This window comes from Malurus melanocephalus, unplaced genomic scaffold, assembly GCF_030028575.1.
Source record: "Malurus melanocephalus ecotype Western Australia unplaced genomic scaffold, MMel_1.1 scaffold_611, whole genome shotgun sequence".
NCBI lineage: Eukaryota > Metazoa > Chordata > Aves > Passeriformes > Maluridae > Malurus > Malurus melanocephalus.
Genome location: NW_026623843.1, coordinates 181,051 through 187,887, shown reverse-complemented (window position 1 = coordinate 187,887; position 6,837 = coordinate 181,051). Strand labels below are relative to the sequence as shown.

At 58.1% G+C, this 6,837-nt stretch overlaps 1 protein-coding gene across 2 annotated transcripts in view; it reads right to left on the bottom strand.

The window, feature by feature from the left end:
• Window positions 1–5,818, bottom strand: part of LOC130583650 (sodium/calcium exchanger 1) — a 93,719-nt gene extending 87,901 nt beyond the window's left edge. Inside the window, exon 1 of one of the 2 annotated variants that reach the window (XM_057383154.1) lies at window positions 5,646–5,818. The gene's annotated coding sequence lies outside the window, so the exon portion shown is untranslated. The remainder of the gene's footprint in view (window positions 1–5,645) is intronic. The other variant, XM_057383153.1, reaches the window with a different exon arrangement.
• Between the last annotated feature and the right edge of the window lie 1,019 nt (window positions 5,819–6,837).

The window sequence follows — 6,837 nt, the reverse complement described above, 5'->3', positions numbered from 1 at the left end:
CACTGAGCCCATCTCCCTGCTCAGACGAGCTCCACAGGGGTGCCAGCAGGTTTTTGCACAGTCAGGGATGAAAGGCTGTGAGATGCTGTGGAGCTCTCAGCCAAAGGTGGTCACTCCAGCCTTTATTCCAGCCCTCGGTGCTCTGGAACAGCAGGAGCTGCCCACAGCAGGGCTGGGAGGGCTGTGGAGATCTTTGCCTCCCTGCTGGATGTGGGAGCTCCAGGTTTTACAAACTGGAAGGAGAGAGTTCCTGCTGCCAGCTCGTGCTCCTGCTCCCCCCCAGCTCAGGAGCTGCCAGATGGGGAGGAAACAGCCTTTTAGACTCTGCTCTGATCTTTCCCTGGCAGCATCGATCCTTCAGGCTGCCTGGCTGCTGCATGCAAAGCGAGCCTGGAAAGCTGCTCTGCATTCAACAAAGCACAGCTTTTTTTTTTTTGTCTTTGCAGCAGCCTCCCAAAAGTCCCATCTCCATCAGGGCGCTTGAAAAAATCCACTGTGAGACCCTCCCTGTTATTTTCCTAAAGCTTTGCATCGCACACAGGTCTGTGACCATTTGCACCACGATTTTTAGGAGCACTGAAAAAACACTGCTGGTTCAGACTTCTTTAATTAAAGAAGGACTGGGTAAAGAAGGAAACGGCCTGGGCTCACAAAGAAAGGCTCAGAGGGCTTTTCAGTGTGGAAATTTTCTCCCAGCATCCAGCAGAAAACCTGCACAGAGCAGCTGTAACCCAGCAGTCATGGCACCCTCCCGGCCCCTGCTGGTGCTGCCCACCCCACAGCTCCATCGTGAACAGCATCACTGGGAATTTACTGCCAGCTGGGACGGGAGGAGGTGTCCCCAGGCTGGGGCAGCACTCTGTCCCCACAGGGAGCCTGGTCTCTCGCTGGGGACCAGCGGGAAGTTTGCTCTCCACACGAGAGCAGCTTTCTGATGAGATGTGGGAACGCAACCACGGGGATTCCCAAAGAGCCTCTTCCCATCCTACAGCCAGGGCTGTACAAGAGAGGACCTTTTCCCAGTGAGAGTGAAGGAAAAGCAGCCCAAACCACCCTTTGCTGGTGTCAGGCTGGAGAAAGGGGGTCTCCTTTTAGCCAGAGCGGCCAAAAACTGACCGAGAAGSAGCCAGTGGTCACTGCAAGGCACAGCCAGCCTGCAAGCCAGAGAAAGAGAGGCTCAGAGCAACTCAGCTGCTCCCTCCCCTGCCAGTGTCACTGGGGAAAACACAGCAAGCCCCAAAAGGGCAGATTCTCCTACCCCGGGGTCAAACCTGCAGCCCCCAAAAGTTGCAGCAGCCCTTCCTCAGTTTCTCCTCCAGGAGGAGAAGGATCTGGTGCCAACAATGCCCAGCCTTCCTGGGAGAAAGAGCTGCACACCCTGCATGCATGGGGCTGACAGCCATGGCCCCAGCTCCACAGGAACAGTGATTTTCTCCTCTGCTGCCCGGCTGTGCTCACTGCCTCTCCAAAATCAGCAGCTTGGGCAAAGCCTGCACTGGGAAAAGACACGGCTGGAGGGAAAAACGAGTCCAAACAAACTGTCTGGTCCCTGACCATCACAGATCGGCTTCTTGCAGCCAAGGGACACAAAGCAGATGCCAGCAGCCCTGCGAGGAGGTGCAGGGTGCTTGGAGAGCTGTCTGGCCAGCCACTGGCTCTGCTTCCCATCTTGGTGCTGCCCTCACGGCACAGCTTTGGTAAMACTGAGCTCCTGGCAGTGTCACAGCAGAGGAAAGACCCTCCTGCTGCCCTGGCTGTGCACCCAGACCGTGSAGGAAAGCTGCAAAGTCCAAAGACCGCGCTGCCACTCGAACTGCGTGGCGTGACGGCGCCTTAAACGCTGCTTGGAAAACCCTTGGCTCGCTTCCCTGCTCCGGCTCTGCCTGGCTCCCGCTGCCTTTCACCCAGCTCTGCCACTCCAAAAYGGGCACAGCCTGTTGGCATCACCCCCCCTACCCGTGACCCTCTAGGKCTCCACATCAGGAAAATGATTTCCAGGCCATCAGCATCCTGATTGCATCAGTACAAAAAAAAACCAAAAAAACAACAAACCATCAAAACCTTTCCAAATATAGTCAGAGGCACAAGCCCTCCATGAAGCTGATCAAGTAAAACACACATCAGGCCACCCTGGTTTCTGCAAAGGACATTAAAAAGTAAGAATAATTATCAGTCTGTGACCGATTTTTCCAAGTATCCTATCTCTTCAATGAGACATCCAATCTCCTCCCACAATTTCCCCAGCAACTTTCCAAAATAAACAGATAAATAGAGAAAACRAAACACCCCTGACATAAAATTTCAACCACATTGGATAAATTTGGGGGCAGCTTGCAGAGCATGAGCCTGGAACCGTTTGTCAGGGAGATTACAGCCTTGCTTTTCACGCAYGGAGACCGAGTGTCAAGTTGTCCCTTTCTCCCTCGACTCGAGATCTCAGCAAGGAATATGCCAGGAAATAMGAAGCAAGAGGGAACTGCTACATTTCTCTGGGGCTGGTTTGTTTTTTTTTGTTTTTTTTCATTTGTTTGTTTTTTTAACAACTCTGTTCCTCCTCACTGCTGTCTCCAGACAGTTTCTCCATCCCTGACATCTGCTTTTGGTCTCTTCTTCACCAGGCAGGTGAGGAAATCCATTCAGGGCAGCCCTGGATCTCCSTGTGCTCCGTGCAACGTGGGAAGAGCATCTCCTGTGAGTACTAATGAGCCTGAGGCTCTTGGGCATCCTGGGGAGGAAGTGTCTGCCCAGAGATGCCCCAAAGGGGCCAGAAGGGAGGAATTAAGAGCCCTTTTGCTTTCCTCCATGCCCGTKTCTGCTCGTCCCTCTGGGACTGTTTTTGCACGGGGTTCGTAGCCCTGTGTGGTTCTTCCATGCTCCTCTGGGGTCTGTAGGAGCAAAAAGCTTCGAGGGAGAGAGATAAATCCTCATCCCCAGCTCCCTGAAGCCATCCAGGGAGGAAGAGGCAGCAGAGATCCGCAGGGATGGGAGCCGGGGAAAGGCTGAGCCAAACGCAGCTCGACCCGGGCGCTYCGGGCACAGCACCCGGCAGGGACCGGGCTGGGGGCTCGCCCTGGCTCCCCCAASATCGGCTGCGAGCCTGGGGAAGGCTGGGAGCCCTTCTGGCTCTGGCACGGCTGACTCTAGAGGGAGCTGGATGCCAGCGCCGAGCAGATGGCCGAGCTTCCAGACCCCCAGACCTCAGGCGAGGGATTCTCACTCAGCCCAGGTCCTCTTCACCCATCTCGAACCAGCCCTTCCTTCTCCTCAGGCTCCYCCGCCTTCTCTGTCTCCTCAGGAGCTCTTTGCAGCACCAAATCTCACTTCTATTTGCAGCCAGGTTTCCTTAGGAAGCCAGGCACATGAAATCACAGTTTCCATGTCTGTCTGTCTGTTCACGTCGCTCCCCCCCTCTCTCTTTCCAATTTCAGTTAAAATCGCCAGAGGGACAGAGATAACAGAAAAAGCCAAGTTCCTACCAGGTTCCTGAAAACAGCTGGAGAGATTCCACCCACACCCCTGGTGAGGAAAATCCCTGTCAGGGAGCTCAGCCCGTAGTGGATGCCAGATATGAAGAGCACAGCAGCCCTCAGCAGAGCCAGGMTTGCACAGCTGGGTGCTCCGATGTCCAGGAGCATGGAAAACAYGCAGATCCCAGCACTCTGAGCTTGGACAGAGCTCCAGGATGTTCTTCAGTCACGAGAAGAGCCACTGTCATTTGTGACCAACCTGTTGGTTGGTTGTCCAGTGATGCTTGGATCTTTACTACAGGATCTAAATTTCATTAGGACTTWTCCCCTGGACTGAATCTCCTCAAAGCCACAGCAGAAACCCAAATTCTGTCCTAGATTTCAACCCTGAGTGTATCAGGACACTACAACGGGCAGGGAAGCGGCTGTGCCTGTACTACATCATTTGAGGGGCTGTAGAGGCTCCCAAAATCAAGGACATAAACCAAAGTTTGTGCAACATCATGTGCAGCAGTGCCAGGAGAGAGGACGAGGTGCAGCCTGAGCAGCTCCAGGACAGTGAATATTCACATCTCAGGAGCGATTCACAGCCAACAGATCACAAAAAGCTCAGTGAAAGCGGGGGAGAGAGAAGCAAGAAAAGTTTCATCAGGTTAGAACTACGCTAGCCTGCGTTGGCATTCWGGGATGCTGGACACAAAGAATTCCTCCAACCTCCTCAGGAATCTTGAATCMAGACCCTGGTGGAGAGGAAACTTTGACCAATGTGGCTCCCCAGCGCTGATTTAGGAGCTGTTCATGTCAGCAGAGCTGGTGGGGTGTAACAGGAGTCAGACAGCTTTCCTGGGGAGCTGGTGGAAGGATTCCACCTTGGAGGGCAGGCTGTGGTCCCAGAAATGCCACCTGATGTCCCTGTTTGGACTAAATGTGCTGGACAAGGGGCAGAGCTGCTATTGAAGAGAAGGAAAAGGGGAGAAAGAAACCAATCAGAAAGGAAAGAGGAGAAAGAAACAGCTGATAGATGCTCCCAAGGGATCACAAACGCCTTTCTTTGATGCCAGCCACGTCCCCAGCCAAAGCCACAAAGCACAGCCCTTCCTTTCCTGGATGCCACCATCACATCGATACACGAGCGTCCCAGCTTCCCTTTTCTCAATAAAAGMGCACCCCTTCCCTTTGTGACGGCGACAAAACGCGCACCAATTCCCAGGCGGGTGCCAGGGGAGCACCCAGAGAGCCCCGGCCTCTCCCAGCTTTCATTTCCATCGCCTGCCTCGGGAATTTCCARCATCTGGGACCGGAGGAAGGAACAGGTTCCCGCAGAGCGCGAACGAAAAGGAGCCCTGAAAGCACACGCTGGCACCCACACGCCCGTGACCTTGTGATTTTACTACGGCTTTCATTTTCAGGCTCCAGCCCTCCCCAGCGCTTGCTGCATTTCTGCAACATTTTGGCAGTTTCGCTCTCGCCTTGGAGACAGAGCGGAGCGTGGAGTTGTTTTGCACAGCTCGGCGAGGAGGGAAGCAACAAGGCTGTGAATAAAGAATTAAACTCGAGATGACGGAAGAGCCCCAGCCATGCCTCCACCTAGACAAAGCCTACGTGATGAGCGCTGCTTAATGCCAGCCCTTAATAACGCACGCTGCTCGAGGCCAAAATTGGGATTTTCAGCGTGGCTGCAGGTGCCTCCGACCACTCACCTCGGCAAGCGTTTCGAGGCAGGAAAAGCAGCCYTGCCCCGAGGCACGCACAGCCCCGCCAGGCGGAGGCACCGCGCCCCGCCGCGCTCGGGGGGATGCGCCCGAAACCCCCCGGGGAAGGAGATTTTCCTCAGCCCCCTGTCCGACCCCACCTGCCCGGCAATGCCCGGCTCTGGGGCTGGAGAAGGGGAAGGAGACCCCGCCGCAGCCGCGCCTCCCGTCGCGACATGTCGCGATTGGCCGGCGGGGGAGGGGGGCGATCCCTTTCGCCTGCCCGGTGATGCCGGGCTGGGCTGTGGAAAGCGCTCCCGGCTGTGTGTGTGTGTGAGTGTGCGTGTGCGAGCATCCCACCCCCGCCTCGCCAGCGGCTCCCGCACGGCTCCGGGTCCCCCGTGCCGCTCCCCCCCGCAGCCTCCCCCGGCTCGGATCCCGCCGTAGGGAGCGGCGTGAGGCTGGGCAGGGTCGGTGGCGGTCCTACCTGGCGGGGAGCGGCAGCGGGCGTCGCCGGGGCCGGCTCAGCAGCGGCGGGGCATCGCGGCGGGGCGGGCGGCGGAGCCCCGGTGTGCACGGCTGCGGCGCGGCGGCGGGCGGGAGGGCGAGAGAGAGAGAGAGAGAGAGAGAGAGAGGGAGGGAGAGGGAGGGAGGGAGGAGGGAGGGAGGAAGGAAGGGAGGGATGGAGGGATGGATGGAGGGAGCGCGCGCGCACACACACACCCGGGGATGCGCTCAGCCGGCCCGCCCCGCAGGCAGCGTCCCCTCCCTCCGCATCCCTCCGCCGCCGAGCGCGGACAGCCGCGGAGCCGCCGGCCCTCCTCCCGGGGAGCAGCTCCAGCCCTCCTCCTCCTCCTCCTCCTCSTCGTCCTCCCGCTGCTGGAAATATTTCCCGAATTCCTCCTCGGAGCGAGGGACTTTGAAAGGCAGGGCCGGTTGCGGACCCACCCCCAGCAGCCGTGCCCTCCTCGCTTGGGGCAGTCCCCAGCCCTGCCCTGCCCGTCCTCCCCGGGACAGTCCCCACCCGTGCCCTGCCTGCCCCCAGTCGTGCCCTGCCCTGGCCGGTCAGCTCCTGGCCGCAACCCCCGGGGCGACCTGCAGCCTGCCGGGGCGACCCTGAACCCGTTCGCACCGTTCGGGGAGGGTGAGAGGGGTGAGATGGAGGCGGAGAGCCCTGGAAAGATGGAGACAAGGGAAATGTTTGTGTGTGTCTGTCTCTGTCTCCGTGCCCCACAGTGCTGCCGCTGTGGGGAGGCACGAAGGAGATCTGAAGCATCCCAAGGGGCCCTGGCTTGAGGTTCTCTCCCCTGTCACATCCTCAAAGTTGTGGCTTTTAAACAGCCGGGGCCATGGGGTGAGAGGCAGGAGCATGAGGACCCACGGAGCACCCCCGGAGCCACGGAGCACCCCCGGAGCACGGAACCTCCTGTCCCCACCCCGGGGTCACCGCGCCCCGGGAGCTCCGGCTGGCACAGAAGGACTCGCTGCACCTCGGGCTGACCAAAGTGTCCTTCCTGTGGGCGATTCCCCTTGCACCATGCCTGAGTGACTCCTCCACCCTTCGCTGGCTCCAGCAAGGAGCAGATGAACCCATTGTCCCACCCTGCGGGCAAAACTCGGTGACTTTAGGAACTTAAAATAGGACGGGAGCTAATCGCTCGCACACYGGTGTGCGAGTA